Below are 23660 nucleotides of genomic sequence, written 5' to 3'. Positions count from 1 at the left end.
CCCGGCAGTAGGTTAATGTGGACGATACTTGTCAAAGCAGCGCCAAACTCGGGATGGCAAAAATCTACTCGAAATTCATGATGGTGCTGTATGTATTTGTTGTGTTATTCCAGATTAATGAGTGGTAAGGTGCTCATCTGATTTTTTTTTTCGGAAAATTGTTTGAGTTTTTATATTATTATTTGGTTCTCTGGAACCAAATAATATAAAAAAAAAGTGATATTTTTGCAGAGTTTCTTCAGTCGCCATAATGTACATTTACTATAACGAACACTGCATTGGAACGAATCATATTTGTTGTTCCTTATCCCACTATGTATATTTACAGTGTGTGTGTGTGTGTGTGTGTGTGTGTGTGTGTGTGTGTGTGTGTGTGTGTGTGTGTGTGTGTGTGTGTACAAGATCTAATTAACAACAATTATGACGATGTACGGCAAGCTATTAACGGTATTAAGGAAAAGTTAAGAGCATCTCAGTCGTCAAGAGTACATTTATATTGTCTACTAAATCAGAGCTTAGACGTGCATGTAATTTACAATTCGAATGTAAGAGTTAAAGAATTTGAAAGAATATCTTTGTCATTCTTTGGCGATAGAAGAAAGGCGTTGGAACCGGCGGGGTCGTGGTCGTCTACCGCTGGAGGAAAGACTTTGTATCTGTGGTGAAGTTCAAACGGAGCGTCACGTCTTCGAACAGTGCCCTCGGTCTTTGCTTTTACGTCAGCAGTATGGAGTGACGACTTTAAAGAATTTAGTCTGCGCAAGAAATGATTTCAACATAGTTTGTCATGTAATCCACAAGATTCTAAATGTTTATGTATAAATATAAACCCAGTGTGTGTGTGCATTTGTTGGAATACTATGATTATCTAGTGCTTCAACGGATTTATGAAAATATTTAAAACATTTTTGACGAAATTTGTGTAAATATGTTGGACCATAGTTGTATTATATGTATGTTATTTATCTATTCCGTGGTCAATAAACTATCTATCTATCTATCTATCTGTGTGTGTGTGTGTGTGTGTGTGTGTGTGTGTGTGTGTGTGTGTGTGTGTGTGTGTGTGTGTATATATATATATATATATATATATATATATATATATATATATATATATATATATATATATATATATATATATATATATATATATATATATATATATATATATATATATATATATATATATATATATATACATATATATATATATGCACACGGGTGGCTGTGTAGGTGTGGCGATATAGTAGAGAACGTTGACTTCTTGAGTAGGTGAGCTTGCTACCTCTCTCTTATGAGACAAGCAGCAGCCGCCATGTTTTCTCGCACATTGCCGTTGTCTTACACTTGCGTCAAGACATTCCCAAGTAATACCCATTCATATTGACATGCAGGATCCGAAAAAAAAAAATAAATAATGTTCTGACTTAATTTTTGTTTCTTTATTGTATTTTTTTCTCTAGTGATACGATGAAGACGATTTTTTCCGCGCACGTGTTTTGTTTGTTTGGAGCCTTGGCACGCCAGATTCACGTACCTGTGCAACCCAGTGTTGCTGTCCTTATCCTTCCGTCCAGGAAAGTTTTGCCTGTAAAGAATCTGCGTGATTGTTTTGAACTACGTATTTAACTGCGAAACTGAAGGGTTGGAAGGGGCTACTGCACCGCTCCTGGCTGCATGTAAATCACGTTTGTTTCATTGCAATGTTGTCTAACTTGGAAATACGAATAATATTCCTTCAGTCTTCTGGAAGAGATTACATGGAATGCGGCACCACTTCCGTGCCTCTAGGCCGCGACGACGGGACTTTTGGAAAAAAAATAAGGCTTTGGTCCGTGTGAAGGACGGGCGTAATGATAAGATATAAGTACATAAAAAAGAACAGATTACTACGTCCAGAAAAAACAAGATCACTGTAGAGACACGATTCATTCACGTATACGTATGTATGTACTGGTATGTTTCATAAACGTGTGTCTGTACTGGGACACAGGTCTCCCATATCATCTCGGAGGAGGATGTTCCCGACGTGTCCACGAGTTATTAATCCCCGCGGTCAGAGGGACGCCTGGCCTCGGTGCGAGCTGCCCAGGCTTAGGGAATACTTGGCAGAATATGTGCACAAGTTACGTGACCGGCTCTTCTTGATGAATAGCATCGTGAAGTGATATGCTGCTCTTTTTAGGTAGCCAGAGAGAGAGAGAGAGAGAGAGATGGTTATTTTTATAAATCATGTGTTATTTTGTCCACGATTACTATTCATTATCAAGTTGAAATAATATTTTCTGTTAAGAAACCACAGAAAATTCACTTTTAAATATTAAGTAAAGTTAAAGAACTTGAATAAATGCCCTGCTAAAAAAGTAAATGTTTGATTAATGTTGAAATAAAAGAATTCAACAGTTTGCATCCTCCACAAGTAACATTGCCGTCACTGCTCGAGTCACGACACCCCCTTGCTGCGGTGGACGACCCAAGTCCCTCGTGTGGTTTGTGGCCCTGGTGCTGGGGGAGGTGTAGCCCGTGTGTCAGGGAAAGCCGCCATTTGTGTATCATCTTGCTTTGTTCCCTCCCTTCATTCCCAGGCACTTCAGGAGGCTGTTGACACTGCTGGCGAGAGTGGCGCCTCAACACACACACACACACACACACACACACACACACACACACACACACACACACACACACACACACACACACACACACACACACACACACACACACACACACACACACACACACACACACACCACAATAAATACTTTTTGCCTGGTAACCTCCCGCCTCCACTCTGACCTTTGTTGCTCCACAAGTGGCACACTTGCTCTGCGTTTTGATGCTTTTACCAGAGTTTCCTGTTCGCCTCACTCACAGGTCTCTTCCGCTGTTTTTACTCCTCTCAAGTGCCACAAAGGAAATGTTCATTCCTTGCATATTTCGTTATGGGTGCCACCAAATTGAAGCGTGAGATAATTTCTGGCGGTGTGTCTCATTATCCGCCAACTATGCAGCACATCCGGCATCCCCATCAGGCCAGCAGGCGACTCACCGGGGCTGTCAGGTCTGATAACTCAAAGATCCCAAAGTGTAGGTTCACGTGTACACATCACTCTAAGGTATACCGCTGAAGTGAGGCGTGGCATGGCGAAATGTAGGCCAATATTCATTATACTCTTCACTAGCAAGGGTCGTGGCGGAGCAGGGGAGAGGCACGGGAGATTAGAGGCACTTTTAAATACGCACACAGTCGCACGTCCCGTGAGAGCCACCGCAAAGCCGCCAGATAACTCACCTTTATTGCCAGATTGCCTCTATTGCTGCATCTGTTGACATGCATACAGATGTTGCCGCTGCCTGTGAATATGCACTATGTGTCGCGGCCAGCAGTGTAGCGCACGTCACTGCAAACATTGGCCGGGAGATTGTTGGCAGGTATTCGATAGAGAGAAAAGGAGAAAGAGAAAAACATGGTAGTGAATGCGTTTCTGTGCAGCTGTTATCATTTTTATTGGCATACTCTTGCTTTGCTAACATTAACAACACTAGATATTGCTTGTGTTGCCAGGGAGAGGAAAACGAAAGAAAAAGCTTAATTTAAGCTTTTAGTGCATGATGTGCAAAGGTGTCTGAAGAGTTGTAGAAGCTAGTTATGTGAAAAATTCTTTAACGTTGATTTAGATCAGTTTCCCAACCTTTTCGCAGCGATTACCCAAAAATACAATTTCACAATCATCCATTACCCCAATGAACAAATACTCGTAATATAGGAAAAAAATTAACTGTATTTCATACTTCAAAAGCAGACAAAATAGAAACTATGCAACACAATAATGCAAATCTATAATACGAAAAGAAGTAATTTTAGTTCATACATAGAAAGCAGAAAAAATTAATAGAAATCTTCATTGAAATTATATGAAAATGTAAACTGATTGCCTCATCCCATGCCAAACATCCATTACCCCAAAAATATGGGGTCATTACCCCACTGGGGTAATTTACCCCTAGGTTGGGAACCACTGATTTAGATGTTCCTGCCTTTATTTCACTTATGCACAGTACTTATTTACTTTAATTAGTGTCAAGGTGTATAAAAAGTTGCAGGTGGTTGTGGGAAAAATGCCTTAGCAGTGATCTTAACATTGCTGTCTTTGTTTTCTTATTATATGCAGTGTTACAGTCGCTTCCACGATAAGATGAATAAACCAACAAAACAGATAATATTTGATATTTTCTAGACAACATACCTATTTAAAAGACCAAAACGTTCTGAAGGGTGATTTAAACATTCCACCGTCACACACACACACACACACACACACACACACACACACACACACACACACACACACACACACACACACATTCACACACCACGTGGTGTAGTGGTTAGCACGCTCGGCTCACAACCGAGAGGGACCGGGTTCGAGTCCCGGAAAGCGGCGAGGCAAATGGGGAAGCCTTTTAATGTGTGGCCCCTGTTCACCTAGCAGCAAATAGGTACGGGATGTAACTCGAGGGGTTGTGGCCTCGCTTTCCCGGTGTATGGAGTGTATTGTGGTCTCAGTCCTACCCGAAGATCGGTCTATGAGCTCTGAACTCGTTCCGTAATGGGAAAGGCTGGCTGGGTGACCAGCAGAGGACAGTGATGAATTACGCTCACTCACTCACACACACACACACACACACACACAAACACAAGGTTCCGCAGCGGCGCTTAGCAAGCCACCACCACTTTAAGACGAGGCTGGTAACGTTTCGCTGCGGGCGTTGGTCAGCGAGAACTAAATTGACTTTCTTACGTATTTGGAAACCTCTTTACTCTCGCCTCTGCCGGAGCTGCTTTCAAACATTTTTCTTTTCCCCTCCTCAGCCTCGGTTCGCCGCCTCTGCCCAGTCACGCGTTGTGGTGCAAGGAAAAGTAAATGTCACGTGACAGAGTTTATGCCGCGATTTTTCTTATCGCTTTTCCCGGTTAGCTCCACCTTGACCAGAAATGAAATAAAACAAGTGTAAATCGATAAGAATAAATAAGTAAATAGAAATTGAGGGTGAAAATAATGATGCAGTATTTCCTTTTTCCTGTCGCTGTGTGCCAGTGCATGAGAGAGAGAGAGAGAGAGAGAGAGAGAGAGAGAGAGAGAGAGAGCATGTGTGTGTGTATAGTATAGTTATGTATTCTACTACCGTTACAATCAGTCCAGATCTCTCTCTCTCTCTCTCTCTCTCTCTCTCTCTCTCTCTCTCTCTCTCTCTCTCTCTCTCTCTCTCTCTCTCTCTCGTTTATGTGCCCTGTCGGTTAATCATTTCTCCTCTTCTGTGTGTGTGTGTGTGTGTGTGTGTGTGTGTGTGTGTGTGTGTGTGTGTGAATCAGGCAGCAGACAGGGCGAGGGGGTCCAAGGGGTTCTTATCTGGCCTAACACGGACATTACTATTCATGAAGGTGCGATAATGGTGGCGGTGGTAGTTTTTCTTTCCTCTCTCTCTCTCTCTCTCTCTCTCTCTCTCTCTCTCTCTCTCTCTCTCTCTCTCTCTCTCTCTCTCTCTTTATTTATACAATAATAAAGTAAATACAAGAGCAAGTTACCTCGTACATTACATACACTTAGCAACTTTAAATAACTAAAGGGCCATTTTTAGTGTACCCTATCTAAAAGTTAAAACTCTTTAACTCTCCCGCCAACACAAAAACCAGTCATTAATAGTTTTCTTGAACTCCTGCAACGAACAGTCACTTATATCCAGCTGTGTGGCTAGAATAATGTTCCACCATCCTACGTAAGTATTCACAAAATGTCGCTGGTGGTGCCACGTTCTGCATCGGGGCTGCAAGAGTTCCTTGGGGCAAGGGTGAAAGTTCGGGTGTGCACTTCAGCCAGTCGGGATGGCTGCCGGAACGCCTCTAGATGGCTCACGTGACACACGTGCACCTTATACATAACGGTGATTCCCGCCACGTCCCTCCGGTGTTGAAGAGTGTGGAGGCATGGCTCCTGGCCGGTGTTATTGCCTTTAATGAGTCGCGCCGCCCTCTCCTGCACTTTATCTAAGAGAGTAAGGTGCGTGCGGGCCGCGCCTCCCCACTCCAGGCAAGCGTACTCCAGCGAGGATCTAACTTGAGCTTTATACAGCAGCTCTAGTCCCTCGCTGTCCAGGAGCCACGATATCCTCCTCAGAGAGGCCAGCTTCCCCGATGCCTCTCTGGCAAGCCGCTCAATGTGCGCCCTGAAGGTCAGCACCTCCACCTCGTCTTGCGGCGTTAGTGTTTCCCCACTGAAGTCGAGTTGCAGTGCTGGCCTCGACCTGGAGGCAACGAGCAGCTTTGTCTTTTGCGGGGCGAATCTCACTTGCCACGCACTGCCCCAGGCTGTGATCTGTCTCAACGTGTTGCTGAGTCGGGACATCGCAGCGGCTTCTTCCCCGGAGCTGAAGCTATGGGTCAGCGTGATGTCGTCTGCGTAAGCCCTGGTGTTTGGGAGGAGGTGCAGCAGGTCATTTATATACAGGTTCCATAGCAGAGGGCCGAGGCAGCTCCCCTGAGGGACACCTGCTTTGACGGGCTGCACTTCAGACTCTTGTCCTCCAACAGTCACTCTCAGGTACCTGTCACTCAGGTAGTCACTGAGGAGTGACAAGAGGGCCCCATTTACTCCTGCAGCACGTAGTTTGTTGACCAGAGCTGCATGCCACACCCGGTCAAAAGCGCCCTCAATGTCCAGCGCCACGACGGCAGTGGCCTTGCCTTGATCCAGGGCAGCGCTGAGGTCTGTTGTTAGCAGCAGGTGCAGGTCAGCCGCTGACCGACCCTGCCTGAAGCCGAACTGCCTTGTACAGATAAGGTGGTGCCGCTCGAGGTGCTCAGCGATTCGCGAGCCACGACGGTCTCCATCACCTTACTCAGTACAGGCAGCAGGGAAACAGGGCGATAGTTTTTAGGGACACTTTTATCACATTTTTTATGCACTGGCACAACACTGCTGGTTTTCCATATTTGTGGCCACGTACTGGTCTGAAAGCACTGATTGAACAGTGCGGCGAGTGGGTGGGCCAGTTCACTAGCACACTGGCGAAGCAGTCGAGGGCTAATTTTGTCCGGCCCCACAGCCTTTTTTTCGTCCAAGTTCAGCAGTACCTTCCTCACCTCTATTTCATTTGTTTTCACTGTCACTATTTTGTCCTGCACTATTTCTGGGAGAGTGGGAGGAGCTTTTTCAAGGTTGGGGATGCACATTTTTCCGGCAAAGTGTTTTGCCAATACATTTGCCTTGTCCTGGGCAGTATGAGCCATGTTGCCGTCCCCCCGCACGAGAGAGGGGATGGTAGTGACTCGTTCGTCCCCTTTTTGTTCTTTAACTATGCTAAACCACCTTTTTGTCCCCACTTGGCCGCCTTTCAGTTTTCCCTTGAGGTTCTCTCGCCACCGTTCAGCGGCCCACTCCTGAGTGTCCCTCATATACTGGGTCGCCTCTCTATGCCTTCGCCTGTTCCGCGCCGTGGGGTGCCTCTTGTGGGCTCGCCATGCGCGGAACTTGGCGTTACTCTCTCTCTCTCTCTCTCTCTCTCTCTCTCTCTCTCTCTCTCTCTCTCTCTCTCTCTCTCTCTCTCTCTCTCTCTCTCTCTCTCTCTCTCTCTCTCTCTCTCTCTCTCTCTCTCTCTCTCTCTCTCTCTCTCTCTCTCTCTCTCTCTCAAGAAACTAATCGACTGTTTGAAAGTTTTGGAAGGATTTGAGAAAGTTAAGAACGAGAAGTTGTTTTCAGTTCGTTTCTCTCTCTCTCTCTCTCTCTCTCTCTCTCTCTCTCTCTCTCTCTCTCTCTCTCTCTCTCTCTCTCTCTCTCTCTCTCTCTCTCTCTCTCTCTCTCTCTCTCTCTCTCTCTCTCTCTCTCTCTCAGCTATAACTTGTACGTACATACCTTGCCCTTCACAGACCAGCGGCTCCCGAGGTGGCAACTGGACAACTGTACATATACCCTTTGCTTGGGTGACTTTCAGGTGTGCATTTCAGCAGTAACAACAAATAGACCATGACTGCCGCTGCCTTGAACTAGAAAACCCATCACACACACACACACACACACACACACACACACACACACACACACACACACACACACCGCGTAGTGTAATGGTTAGCACGCTCGACTCACAATCGAGATGCCCGGGTTCGAGTCCCGGAATGCGGCGAGGCAAATGGGCAAGCCTCTTAAAGTGTGGCCCCTGTTCACCTAGCAGTAGAATAGGTACGGGATGTAACTCGAGGGGTTGTGGCCTCGCTTTTCCGGTGTATGTGTTGTGTGTGATGTGGTCTCAGTCCTACCCGAAGATCGGTCTATGAACTCTGAGCTCGCTCCGTAATGGGGAAGACTGGCTGGGTGATCAGCAGACGACCGAGGTGAATTACACACACACACACACACACACACACACACACACACACACACACACACACACACACACACGGTCGCAGCCACAAATTCTGCCCATGTTCCGCCGCCAGGGACCCGCCGTGCCGGAGCGTGTAGGAGCGGGCTTAGTTTTGATGACAGACGTTCGCTTCAGTGTATATGTGTGTGTATGTGTGTGTGTGCGTGTTTGCCATAGAGAAGGAGAGTGTAGGCAGTTGCACAGAGGTAATAGTAATGGACGGTGTGTAGGTGGGCGCCTCATTAGTATCTGACATGGCCACTTGGTTCAGACGTCTCAGTGTGGCTGGTGGAGAAGGGAGAGACGGCTGCTACACCCCCACCTCGCGTGTTCCTTGAGGCGTGTGTCCCCGGCGCAGGGTTGGCGTGGCGGTCATGTTGTGCTACTCCACACACACACACACACACACACTGGGGCCCTCGTGCCTAAACGGGCTAATGAATGTGTTGTCACTGAGGAACAAACACACTAATTGATACGTACGTGCTGAGGGAAATGTGGAAAAAAATTCTATTCTACTCCTATTGTGTTTGTGGAACGCGTGAGTCGCTTTCTTTTAATACTCTCCGTCTCCATATCATTACCCTCTATCCTGCCGCCCCGCCAATCGCCCTCCCTTCCTCATAAAAGATAACAATAGATAAATAAGTAAAACGGACACTTTCATTTCTTTGATTTTATTTCCTTACATTTTTTTTTCTTTTACTTTTAAACAGACTTGCCCTTTTACAACTGTTTATCTCCATATCCTTACCCCTTGTCCCACTCCAACATCCATAATAATACTAATAATAGTGATAATAATAATAATAATAATAATAATAATAATAATAATAATAATAACTGAAATAAAAAGAACTATTCACACTTTATTTCTTTTCTTCTCTTCCTTTCTTTCTTTCTTTTTATTTCCTTTTTAAACAGACACTCCTTTTGTACAACTGTCCAGCGCCATCCGAGAAAGACGCATAAAACGAAGGTACACTTAAATAAACCAACAAAGAATGGTCCACTTCTTTCCATGGCCTGTGAGAACATTCCCACCAACACTTCTGTCCTCGCTTTTACTGGTCCTTTGCCACAGAAAATACAGAAGCGTGTTCCAGAGTTGAATGTCACGTGTCCCAGCGACCTGAGATGGCCACGACGGGCACGGGAAAGGTACTGTTAGGAAGAAATAATGGCCCTAACTGCTTTGCCTAACCCAGTTTTTCTCGATATGATTCAAGTCAAGTGTGTGTGTGTGTGTGTGTGTGTGTGTGTGTGTGTGTGTGTGTGTGTGTGTGTGTGTGTGTGTGTGTGTGTGTGTGTGTGTGTGTGTGTGTGTGTGTGTGTGTGTGTTGTGAACGGAATGCAGAGACTGTCACTCGAATGATGCATTTTTACAAATTCTTGGCCATTCCATTCTTTCTTTTTGATTCGTGCCTCTCTTCTCTCAACACTGGCCTTCTCTCTCTCTCTCTCTCTCTCTCTCTCTCTCTCTCTCTCTCTCTCTCTCTCTCTCTCTCTCTCTCTCTCTCTCTCTCGCTCGCTCCCCTTCCTTGCCTTTATCTTTTACCCTTTCTCCCCTGCCTCTCCCTTGGGCGTTTTACAACACCTGAAGTTATACACCTCTCGCGGGAGTTAACTAGGTGACTGACAAGGAGCACAAGTCCGGTGGTGGAGGATTATTGGAGTTTTGATGGAAAGTTTGTCTTGCTCTCTTCATCTGAAACATTCGTGTGCCAAGTGTTGTTTAGTCTTATGGCTTACCTGCTGGAAGGAAATGTGGCTTGTTGAGTGAAGGGAATAGGCATTTGAGTAGTGTGGTAATTAAGCCCCAAAAAATCATTATATATCCAGCGAGAGAGAGAGAGAGAGAGAGAGAGAGAGAGAGAGAGAGAGAGAGAGAGAGAGAGAGAGAGTGTGAGAGTGAGTGACACATGCCGATATCTTGTGTAGTGTGACAATGACACAATCTTTTAATCAAGATTCACTATTCTTCTTCTTCTTCTTCTTCTTCTTCTTCTTCTTCTTCTTCTTCTTCTTCTTATCATTATTATTATTATTATTATTATTATTATTATTATTATTATTATTATTATTATTATTATTATTATTATTATTATTATCATTATTATCATCATTATCATTATTATTATCATTACCTCTATAGAGTTATGTTTTGAGATAGAAAGTACTGATCATACTCTCTTTAACCTATGAAAGACTCGCTATATTTGTAAAGACTAGTATCAGAGAGAGAGAGGGGTGTTGATGAGTGTGGAGGCGTCTGTTGGTGCTGTTCTTGCCTTGTACATCCAAACACCGGAGAATATTTCACATGGGTTGCCTGTGTATCACTCTAAAAATACACCTCCCAACTCCTCTCTCTCTCTCTCTCTCTCTCTCTCTCTCTCTCTCTCTCTCTCTCTCTCTCTCTCTCTCTCTCTCTCTCTCTCTCTCTCTCTCTCTCTCTCTCTACCGTCATTCACTTCAGAGAGAGAGAGAGAGAGAGAAAGTTGAGGAAATACATTGGAGTAGGATGCTAATTCTATATTTTCTTTTCTACGGAACTAAATTTTCGTCTAAGGAAGTTATAGGCTATCTTTGGAAACGATGACAAGCAGTGAACAGATTAGCATATTCGGTGGTAAACAGAGGGAACAGTCTGACTATTTGTGTTGTTCGGTATTATCTCCACCTAAGTGTCTTACAATCACGTGCCTTATGTTGCTTCCTTTTCTTACCTTTACCTTTACACTTTCCTCTATGTGTCTCCTCCATTAATTCCCTCTGGATTTTGTAGTGCCTCTTCGAAATGTTTTTTTTTTTTTTATGTAGGGAAGAGGGCCAGCCAAGGGCAAAAGAAAAAGAAAAGATTAAAGAAAAAGGCCTACTTGAGTGCTGGCTCTCTAAAAAGTGGGAAAGCGTCAGCCAAAATTAGGGAACTGCTGTCTTGTGTTTATTGTTTTCCCTTCCCTTGCACTTCCTTTGCTTCGAGAAGGGGGGTGGGGAGGAGTACGTGGGGATATTTTCATTTTGGACTCGTCACGAATTGACACTTTTCAGAAACGAAAAATAACACTTTTTTTTTTTTTTTTTTTTTGTGGCGGGTCATTCTTAGTTATAGAAAATTGATGAATAGTAAAATAAAATACTATAGTGAAAGTTCAGAGTAGAATTTCGAAAGGCAACGCTTGCAACAAAAGAAGTGAGTGAGTTGAACAAATGTAGTGCTTATAGTTCAATCTCGACAAAGTAAAATCATCTAGTATGACACAAATGATGTAACACGTGTCATATTACTGCCAGCCTGAGCGTCAAGCCGGGATATTAACCTAACTCTCTCCTTTCCAAAATGTAAGTAGAAGAGTCCTTGGTACACTTAGGGACTGCCAGACTCGAGGACAGACACGCTAGCCAAGCCTTCATGCCGCGGGGAGCTTTCGTCGTGTGTCGCCTGGCTAGTGTTGATGAGGTATTGACGGATTGATTTCAGATACACGTCAGGAGGAGCATGATTCTAGATACACGTCAGGAGGAGCAGGAGGAGAGTGGTGACAATGTGGCTGAGAAGGGACAAAGCACAGAGGTGAGGAAGACAATCAAAATTCCATACTACAATTAACATTAGTGGCAGACGTGTGACAAATGACAAAGGACAAAGTTTTACGTCTCTGTAAAAATGATAACTCCACTCTTTGAAACTCTCTCTGTGAAGTGAAGATGATCATGAATTATGTGCTAAATTTATGATACTGCTAACTAATTGTCTTGTAGAGCTTTAATGATTGTTTTATATGATACACAGTTCTACACAATTTCTTGCATATGTAGTTTTTTTAAAGTTTACACTCAGAATAAGCCGATAGAGGGACTCAGTTGGTGCGTCTCGAAGCTGTTTGTTTACCTATGTATTGCATCACAGCGCACCCGAGCCGCCACTTGTGTGGGGGTCAGCCTGTGTTGTTGTTGTTGTCCTAATACTGTTTGTCTGAAGATGTTTTCCTGAAGCTTCACAAGGCATGAAATGTTGTTATGTCGAAGTGAAGTATGTTGATGTTAGTGAGAGAGAGAGAGAGAGAGAGAGAGAGAGAGAGAGAGAGAGAGAGAGAGAGAGAGAGAGAGAGAGAGAGAGGTGTACGTTATTGAATGAAAGAGACATTGGTATAAACACAAGAATGCTACATGCCTTAGTGGAGTCTCTTATTGTGTAGCATTTCAAATCAGCAGTGTAGTCATCTTCACACAGCAACACAAAACTTACAGTGTTGGGGGGGGGGGGGAGATGCGAGACGCCCTTTGCCCTGCGTGGTGAGTCTGGCGCAGCCCTCGTTGGGGAGACACAAGGAGCCTGCCGTAACGTAACTAATGGGGTTATCACTTCACGTCACGACAGACCTCTAGTTTGTTTCCTCTTGGGGCCTTCTAAGACTCAATACTTCAGTGCCAAGCCGTCTTCTTTTATTCTGTTGTCCTGTTCACTCAGGTATTTATTCCTTTGTGTGCTCTCATCATGGCCACTTATGGTAATTATCAATATTTGTCACTTTCTTGCATCGAAGCTGGTCTTTAGAAATTTAGTTCATATCCATCTCTAGCATTCTCCTTTCCGTCTATAGTTTCCTCTCTTCTCTTTCACACATAAACTAGTGTTGTTGTATCACACACAGGAGAGAAATTTTCATGTGCACTTATAAATACTGTTTATCCTTTTTTTCAGCCATTTTCCTGTCTCTAGTTCCTCAGTTACCGTCTGATCCAAACAGTCTATTCTGATTCCTAATAGAGGCACCTGCTGAGGATTACGTTGCCTTTGTTATGGATTGTCAAGCCTTTACACCAAAATAATGAAAGGAAATGAAAGTGTAGTCCATCCAATGCTTGAACGCAGTGACAAAATTTTTCCTAAGGCAAAGTAACGTTTTCAAAAGAACACAAAGAGTCTTGTCAATGGCAACGTTTGCATGTGTATGTATATATAGTGTCACCTGTGCTGAAGGAAGTGACTAGAAGAGTGTGTAGAAGCACGACTGAAGCTGCTTCACGGGAATAACCTAATGGTCTAAAAAAAAAATATATATATATATACTCGTCTTTTGATAAATTGAGTTAGATTAGGTGAGCTTGAGTTAAGTTAAGCTAGGTTTGAGTTAAGTTATGTGAGTTACGTTGAGTTATATTATGTGAAGTGAGATTAGATTAGGTTAGGCAGAGGTTAGGTAAGGTTAAGTTAGTCATAGGCAATTTACCATGATAGAAAGTTACTTGAGTTTTCTTTTCCTTTTTGAAGAAATGTTCGTGTTCACAAACCTACCTTGTGTTGTCTGAGATGAAAAGCAACACGCATCGAACAAAGTATCGAAATGAGCACATGAAAATTACTGGAAAGAGAAACCAAAGAAAAAATGTGTGTATGTTTGGTGCGTCATGTAGTGGTGATGAGTAGAGGGTGGGTGTGTCCAGGGTGGATGTGTGGATGAGGGAAGAAGAAGGGGGACGCCAGAGTGACAGGGTGGCAGGGTGGCAGGGTGGTAGGGAAGACAAGCGTGGGTGATTGATGATGAAAGGAAAGGCGAAGGGTCCAAAAGGAGGAGGAGGCCGTACGCAAATCTGATAAAAAAGAAAAGAAAAGAAGAAAGTAATAACATGAAATTTAAAGCTCTGAGGTTACGGGAACTTATGAGAAAAAAGGGAATAGAAATGTAAGTTGCCCTGGAAATCAGATCATTACGAAAAATATAAACGTGCAGTGGATTTTTTTTTTTTTCGTTGACATTAATTATTGGTTTGGTTAGTGATCTGAAATGACTTTGCAGAGAGAGAGAGAGAGAGAGAGAGAGAGAGAGAGAGAGAGACATTATAAGAAGAATGGCAAGTTGAGAATGCAAAGAAATGAGAGAACGAATTAGGAAAAAGAAGAGGATGAAAAAAATGGAACAAGCAGTAGGAAAGAAGAGAGAGAGAGAGAGAGAGAGAGAGAGAGAGAGAGAGAGAGAGAGAGTGTTTGTGTGTATTTGTGTGTGTTGGGGGGAGGGAAGCAGTCCATTTTGTAGCAAGATTTGATGGTATTAGAGCGTTGTTTTATTCTCTCGCTGTGGCTGTTGGGTCGAGAGAGAGAGAGAGAGAGAGAGAGAGAGAGAGAGAGAGAGAGAGAGAGAGAGAGAGAGCCTGGTGTGGTGTGGTGAGCCGTGGTGTTGTGAGAGAATGAGCCGAGCAGTCATAATTAACGTCTTTATTAACGCCACTTACATGCCACCGTCATCACCATCATCACCAGCCGCACCAGCAGTCACTGTCACCACTATCGCTATCTTGAGCATCATCATCTGTCACCACCATTACTGCGTATCACTCTTGTTATTTTCTAATGTCGGTCACCGTCATTATCACCAATCGTCACTCATTTCTTCACCATGAACGCCAGTCACCTTCACCATATTTCACTCTTATAATTATCAATGGCCCCATAAACACTATCATCATCATCATCATCATCATCATCATCAACATTTATTAGTACTCCAGTCGTCGTCACCACCACCACCATCACCACCACCACCGTCATCATCATCGCCAGCATCGCCACACGCCTGCCTCCCCACAAAAGAATGTCTGTGTGGCTGCAGAACAACAAAGAGGAAGTCACAATTACACTGGAAAGCGAGTAGTGAATGCAGTGTCTGGGCTCTGCGATCGACCGTAGGCTTTCCTCCACAAGGCTGCACGCGCTTCATTACAAGCTGATGTGAGGCATCTTCAACTCGCACCACAGTCTATTTCAGTTGTTGGTTTGTGGTCTTGTTCATGTGAAAAAGTACTCAGTGTGCACCACACGCCAGCTCACGAGTGTGTGACGCGCTGTGCAGAAGTGTGCCTATAAACATGGGGTGGTAATGGTTACGTAGTAAGTACGTAAGTAATACAAGTGTTGTATTGCAACGATCCCTTTTATCTCCACTCTGTTCCCGTCACATGTCAGACAAGAAGTGCGTGATGTGCGGTAACAGATGACTATATTCATTATGATAATGCGATCCAGAGAGTCTTGGAATGGTGGTTCCTGCCGCCATGGCGTGACTCTTTTCATTCTTCTCCCCGTGAGTGGCGGCGGTAGCGCTGCACCAACACGCCATCATGTCGGGTGGCCAAGGCTTTCACCCTTAGCCTCAGCCGCTGTAACATGGTTAGGCATGGACGCAGCGTGATACGTGGCTACAGGTACAGTACAACAGAGCGCGAGGCAGCACACGCTTGTGATGTCCCATTAAGTTTCCCGATAAAAGCTATTTCGCTACCGCCTTTCGATTCCAGAAGCCTCTCAGCGTGTGGCGCCGAGCTCCTCGAATCAATTAAGACTGGGAGTAGCAGCAGTTGCAGCAGCAGCAGCAGCAGCAGAAATATGAGCACCTTAATATGCTGATACTTTAATTACCAATCCTCATTTAAATGGCCCTTTCAGTGCCATTCAGCCTCATCGCCAAGTAACACCATAAATTATTCCTTTTTCTTGTATATCACTTATTGGTGCGACACACGGCACGATGTGTAGCTCAGATACAGACAAGGGTCGTGTCCTTGAACTTGACTTTCTAACCACGACATAAACGAAATAAAATGTGAAGGGAATATATGGCGAGGGTTTTCAGGCGCCACATGGTGCACGGGCTCCAGATTTCCTATTGTAACGCGTGCAGCGACTCATGTGGCGTGAAGCAGTGCCGTCACCTTGTGCCTCGGGGCGTGAGTGTGAAGCAGTCACTCGCGGCACACACACGCTTTGTCGGTGGATATTAACAACACAACCATCGCCACTACACCTTTAGGGGAAAGCTTGATGAAATACAGGGTTGAAGTCCACCTCACCTGTCCTGCGCCTGTCCTCACCTGTCTCCCTCCCTTAAGACGGCTCCAGGTATTGGTCCAAGCCTCATCTGCTGCCGCCACCACTAACTGCTCCTGGTCCGCTGGTCGTTAGTATTGCAAGGCTCTTCATGGCGTGCCTTAGAGGAGCGTCTTTGCCTCCCAGCCACCACCACCATCGCCGCCGCCACGCATTACATGAAGTCTTTCGGAAAATTATCAAGAGGAAGTATAAAGGAGATCCATCGCCTGACACGCCCCGCTACTACTTCTGCTCCCTTCCTCTTCTTGTTATATATTTCCTTTTTAAATCGTGTAGATGAAAGATTTTTTGTATTTATTTTTTTACTGACGTTATCAAAGAGAGCAAAGAAGATCCATCATCCTTTTACTCTTGTTTTTTTTTTTTTATTGGTTTTCTTTTTTATATTATGTGAGAATTTTTGTTGTTTTTCTTTCTCCTAACATCACGTCAGTTTCCATAAATTTCCTACCGCAATCAGTGCTTTCGGCCGTAAATGTTTAGTGGCCGCTGGAAGGGGAGAGAAAATGTTATGGTTCCCCTTTACACACACACACACACACACACACACACACACACACACACACACACACACACACACACACACACACACAAACACACACACGGGGTCCCTAATAGCCAATTTCTCGCCTAGATTTCCATAGATGAAGACTTACCTTCTCCCTAACCAAGCTTCTATGATCTTATGACCCTACCGCCTCTCTCTCTCTCTCTCTCTCTCTTTGTCGCTCGTCCCGCCCTCCACCCACTTTCCCGCCTTCATCTCGTCTTACCTTCATCTCTCGCGCTCTTCCCCCTACTCCATTTCGCCGCTCAACGCCTCCTCCTCCACCTCCTCCTCCTCCTCCTCCTCCTCCTCCTCCTCCTCCTCCTCCTCCTCCTCCTCCTCCCTCGCTGATGAGGAAATGGAAGAGTAAATCCACTGGCAACTGAGTTTCTATGGCAACAATTTAGGTTTCCTCGTTCCGTGCCTGTCCTCTCTCTCTCTCTCTCTCTCTCTCTCTCTCTCTCTCTCTCTCTCTCTCTCTCTCTCTCTCTCTCTCTCAATGGTTTAGAGTGGAGCCAATATTTGAAGGAAACTCTAAACCTTTCGTCAAACATCTCTCTCTCTCTCTCTCTCTCTCTCTCTCTCTCTAATACGTGGAGAGAAGGGGAGTTGATGAGGTTAGGCGGGGGTAGAGGAGATAGAGACAGGGGAGAGAGAGAGAGGGAGAGAGAGGGACCAGCACGCAATGAGAGAGAGAGAGAGAGAGAGAGAGAGAGAGAGAGAGAGAGAAAGAGAGGTGTTTTGCTATATTATTTCATGCGAGTCTACGGGAAAGAGAATTTAAGGTGACATTAGACAACCGCACTAATGCTGCCAGCCGTACGATTTTCTCTCTCTCTCTCTCTCTCTCTCTCTCTCTCTCTCTCTCTCTCGTAATAGGCCAAGACTTCCTACCTACCCAGCCTCGTGTTATGAAGTAAATGTTATAAAAAGTTGCGAGCGGAAATATTGTCAAGTCCATTTTAGCCATCCAGAGAGAGAGAGAGAGAGAGAGAGAGAGAGAGAGAGAAATGGTGATTCCTTGGTGTGGCTGTTTTCTTACATCTTTTCCTCCTCCTCCTCCTCCTCCTCCTCCTCCTTTTTCCGACCTATTTTGTCTCCTACATGGTCTACAGAAAGCACCTCAGGGTCTGTCGTTGCCCAAGCAATCCTTTGTATTCCTTTATATTCTTCCTCCTCCTCCTCCTCTTCCTCTTACTCCTCCTTCTTCTTCTTCTTCTTCTTCTTCTTCTTCTTCTTCTTCTTCTTCTTCTTCTTCTTCTTCTTCTTTTGTTTCTTCTTTCTTCTTCCTCTTCTTCTCTACCTCCTGCTCCTCCTTTTCCTTCTCCTTCTCCTTCTTCTCTTTCACCTCCCTTCCTACCTCCTTAACTCCAAAATTTACTGGAGAGGAGAGGAGTAACTTGTCTCGTTACGTCCCCTCCCTCTACTCTCTCTCTCTCTCTCTCTCTCTCTCTCTCTCTCTCTCTCTCTCTCTCTCTCTCTCTAAAGACACGGACAGCTGGAAACACATTGTACCGTTTGTTGTGTGGTCAAAACAAACCTTATTTTCTCTCCTCCTCCTCCTCCTCCTCCTCCCTTCGTGTGTGTGTGTGTGTGTGTGTGTGTGTGTGCGTACATAGGAAGGTTTTTATTCCATTGATTCCTTTGTGCTATAGTATAAAATTTGGTATTGATTGCACACACACACACACACACACACACACACACACACACACACACACACACACACACACACACACACACACACACACACTACCACTACTACTACTACTACTACTACTACTACTACTACTACTACGACTACTACTACCGTTACTACAATATTAAATGTGTTTTGTTTTAGTATGTGCTTGAAATTATACTTAAGATGGATTTACAGGCAGAAGAAAATATTAAAGCTTTCATTTAGAACATACATTGCGTAGATATTCATTCCTTTTCTGGTAATTACTGGAGCATCATATCATGTAAGACTTGTTTTCTCTTTATCTCAATCACTTTTTTTTTTTATATATACATACATATATATATATATATATATATATATATATATATATATATATATATATATATATATATATATACCATGTGAGCTTTTCACGGGAATTTATGGGCTAAAGGGGTATCTCCTATCTCAAAGCCCACCCACTAGGAAACCGTTGCCCCAAGTGAGGAAGCCCAACCTACACTCGGACCGTGGACAGGATTCGAACCCTTGCGCTTGGAGACCCCTCGGACCCCAAAGCACGTATGGTTCCACTGTACCACAAGGACGATTCTTTTTCCCAGATCGTGAATGGAAAAGGGAAACATTTCATTGATATTTTGAAGGTTATTTTTGTCTGTGTTATTGGTGGAGGTAGTTGTGTGGGAGGCACAACAAACATGAAACGTTGTGATAGGTGTGGCCACAAGTGAAGTAGCCTATATTCTCTTTAGCTTTTTATTGCACTTTTTTTCATATTTTGCATTCCTTCCTTCGATCTCAAATCTAGTGATGTGTCGGCAGTTCTCTCGTGTGACTGTTGGTGGGTTCAGTGGATGAGGGAAGTTGAGGTTGAGAGGAAGCACGAAGCAGTGTGGAGGGAAGCGAGCGAGGCAGGTTACTCGGCTATTGACCGTGACTTTACATGCTCATATTTTCCTCTCTCTCTCTCTCTCTCTCTCTCTCTCTCTCTCTCTCTCTCTCTCTCTCTCTCTCTCTCTCTCTCTCTCTCAATAAATGACTATTATTTTACTCATTGCTCTTCCTCACCATTAACTGTAACAATTTGTCTCACTTTGTTAATATTGATTCATTTTCATTTCCTAGTGTTGTTGTTGTTGTTGTTGTTTCAATTTCCCTTGTTTACCCTATAACGGGGCTGGCCTGGCTTTCCGTAGTCTTCCCAACACCAGCACACGACTGTTACATAGGGCGGGTAGAAGGTCATCTGTTTCTATTCTCCTAGTGCTTTATCCACCCGTGATGGCCTCTGCAGCACGGCTCACCCACTGCCATTTTTCTCCTTTTTCGTAAACATTTGTTCCACTCACCTCTGTAACCTCGTCCCGCCCCCTGTCACGTGGCTCTATATACTGCTGCATGTGATGTTTGTTATTGTGATTTCATTCTACAGTACATGCTGTCTTGCCTGGTTTACTGTTCGGCACGTAAGCTCAGTAGAAGTGCATACCTTTCTCAGTGCATGTTTTCCCTTTGTTTGGGGTGCCAGAACGGACAATATGTTCGTTTGTTCATAATCGGATTTACGTATTTTCTATCTAACGTAACATCAAGACCGTCACTACTGTATAGATTATTTTACCCTAACATGAAGAGCGTCACGCCTTCTGTACATATTTCTTAAACTAATATCAGATCATTCATATTTCCTGTAGATTTTTTTAACGTAACACTAACACCGTCACGCTTTCTTTACATTTCTTTACGTGATTTCAAGACTGCCACGCCTGTCAACATTCTCTGTCACGCTGTGAATGACGCACCAAAGGATATCGGTGATGGCAGAGACAGGTGGGGATTGGTGGCGGCTTGTTTACTGCCAGCAACTCTCGCCATGAACTTATAAGGAAGTTAGACAGAGTCGCGGCCACGAATAATGGGCGGTGATGAGCATAATGGTGTTGGCGTGAGTGGGACCTTAACACTGATTGGTGCCGCCTTAACCTCGCACAGCAGCACGGCTCTTTGGGATTAGGGAAGATCTTATTTGGCTGCCTCGGGAGTGTTTCAGGTGTTTCAGATAGTTTAAGTGAAGGAAGAGGCCTTGGGGATGGTTTCAAACGAAGCCCACCACGCTTCAGCTTCACCTCAACCTCATCAATATAAATCAGTATATTCAATTTGCTTAGGTAGAATTGTCCGTGAGCATAATTAAAACGCAGCTGCAGTACACCGATCTCTAACCATAAGATTGGTTATGTTCTTAGAAACGGAGAAGTAAAACGTATAGCTAATACATTATAACGTGTTCGATGGGGCAGGCGTTCCTGCCAATCACCCCCCACTCTTACCATCATTTCACAATCAAAGGAAAAAAAATAAACAATGAAGTTTAAAGTCTAAATGAATGAAGTCTAAAATTAAAACAGAAACCCATTAAACAATGGATGGACGAAAAGATTCATGGAAAACCCTATAATTAACAGCTGAGCTGAAAGATAATGCGACTCCCTTTCCTGTGCCTGGTGAGGAGGCGAGGTGGGTGTGGGGGGAGTGTTGATGACGTAGGGCTGGCTGTGACAACTCTGTCCGGGACAAGTGAGCATTGCTTTGCGCTCATTGAACACAGTGAAAAGTAATGCCATTTCGTACTAACATTTCGTACGGATACGTTGAGGAAGTCTGATCTGCTCCGGTGATCCATGATGGGAGAAGCAAAAAGATTGTCCAAAATTAGAATTATAAATAATGTGAGCCATTATTAGATATTTCTTGACTTGTTCAGTGAGGAAGCTGGTGGATGTATGTTAAAGTTTGCTAGGAGTTTTCAAAAAGGAAAGTGATTTAATAAGATTCCAAGGTGCACTCCAAAGCAGAAAGAGAGGGTGAGGCACAGTGAGGAGATGCACAGAAAGAGCTTGGTACGTACTAACACAAGCAAAACAAAACTTGATTATGTAAAAATGCGAGTGAAACAGAAACTAAATTTGAGAATGTTGAGAGTAACTGCAGAAATTGCTTTGTAGAATTGTAAATAATAAGCAATATAAAAGCGAAGGATAAGATATATTGAATTAAGACTGAAAAATGCAGGAATATTAGGCATGATTGAATTAAAGTGTTAATTTCAATCCGAAGACATTCGAATTAGATTGAAAGATTTATACAAAAAATAAATATACTAAGGAGCGTAAATACACGAAGCACAAGACAAACAAGTTGTTGAGAGGTCACGTATAACTAAACGTCAACTTTCGAGCAGAGGAAACAACATATATATAATGACACACTGCTGACCTATTGTGCGTCTGTAGAATGATGATGGGGAAGAGAGAAACAAAAGGCAGGGAAGACTAACGTCTTTTACCTGGACAGCGGGAGAGAAAGGTTTATAACAACTCACCATTCAAAAAACTGTTATATAAAACGAAAAATTTTGGATGGGAGGGGTGTGGGAAATTACCTGAAAGAAGATACACGTAAGATATTGACTCTTTAGTAATATAAGACCTTTTCCTCCGTAGGGCTGGCTGGAGAAGTGAAGCCTCCGCCCGCTGCTGCCGCCGCCGCCGCCGCCGCCACCACCATCACCACCACCACCACCACCCATCCCTCTCTGCCATTGAAGCTGCTGCAGGGGGACCACGCCATCCAGACCCAATTGTCTAAAATAAGGCCCTGTGTTTCATTCGTCCAAGGAGGCTAGTAGAGACAGAGTGAGAGAGAGAGAGAGAGAGAGAGAGAGAGAGAGAGAGAGAGAGAGAGAGAGAGAGAGAGAGAGAGAGAGAGATATTACGTACATCTAATATTTGAATTACGTGTGTGTGTGTGTGTGTGTGTGTGTGTGTGTGTGTGTGTGTGCTGAAGCTGATATTATATTTTGGCTTTATAATTTTTTTCAATAAAGTGTTGCAAGGGAGTGCCAGCTAGGCCTATCGTTTATATATCACGAGGCGTCTCCTCCTCCTCCTCCTCCTCTTCCTCCTCCTCCTCCTTCCATCATTATCTACATTTCCCCCTTGAGTACTTTGCCTCGTATGTGTGTGTGTGTGTGTGTGTGTGTGTGTGTGTGTGTGTGTGTGTGTGTGTGTGTGTGTGTGTGTGTGTGTGTGTGTGTGTGTGTGTGTGTGTGTCTACCGTAGCACCTTATTTAATTGGCCTAATCAGGATACGAATTGAGTTACCTTCTAATTTTTCCTCCCTAGTCTCTCTTCTCTCTCTCTCTCTCTCTCTCTCTCTCTCTCTCTCTCTCTCTCTCTCTCTCTCTCTCTCTCTCTCTCTCTCTCTCTGAAAAGGTATACTTGAGACACATTAATCTGTACCTATTCTTTATGTATGTATGTATGTATGCATCCATTTAGCTGATTTATTTATGGGTAGCGAGTTGTCCAAGGTCACTAGTTCGACTTCTGGCCAAGCTTAGAGGTAGGAAGGTTCATCGTTTTTTTTTTTTTTTTTTTTTATTTATTTATACCATGTGGGCTTTTCACGGGAATTTATGGGCTAAAGGGGATACTTTTTGGGGTACCTCCTATCTCAAACCCACCAGCTAAGAAACCGTTGCTCCGAGTGAGGAAGCCACTGTTCGAATCCTGTCCACTCTGACCGTGGACAGGATTCGAACCCGTGCGCTTGGAGACCCCTCGGACCCCCAAAGCACGCATGGTTCCACTGCACCACGGCGGTCCTGGGTAACGCTTCCTAAATGTCAAAGGCAAAATCCCTTCGTTAGGAGCTACCGAGACAAAACGTAGCGCGAAAATTAAGGAAGTATGGAAATGAACCAATTAACTTTATACGCTACACGAAGAGTATTCATTAATTAATAAATCACATGTATATTTAAGCTGCATGACGTCCTTAACGAGAGAGAGAGAGAGAGAGAGAGAGAGAGAGAGAGAGAGAGAGAGAGAGAGAGAGAGAGAGAGAGAGAAGGGGATGGGGAGGGAGGGAAAGATGAGCAGAGAAGGTGTGGGAGGGAGGAGAAAGGAAGGAGCGAGGGGAGGGAGATGGAGGAAGGAAGATTGAAGGTAAAGGTTTAGAGGGAGAGAGGCAAGAGGAGGAAGGGGAAGGCGAGGAGGGTGAGCCTGAAGGCGTTATAAAGTTGTCTGAAGAATGTCATTATGAGAGGAGAGTGT

The 23660-nt window shown here is 44.1% G+C and overlaps 1 pseudogene; it reads left to right on the top strand.

Moving 5' to 3' along the window:
• LOC123518247 overlaps positions 1–23660 on the top strand; it is a 79749-nt pseudogene that overhangs the window by 8363 nt on the left and 47726 nt on the right.

This window comes from Portunus trituberculatus, chromosome 43 (genome assembly GCF_017591435.1).
Source record: "Portunus trituberculatus isolate SZX2019 chromosome 43, ASM1759143v1, whole genome shotgun sequence".
Lineage (NCBI taxonomy): Eukaryota > Metazoa > Arthropoda > Malacostraca > Decapoda > Portunidae > Portunus > Portunus trituberculatus.
This window is presented reverse-complemented; position numbering and strand designations above follow the sequence as displayed.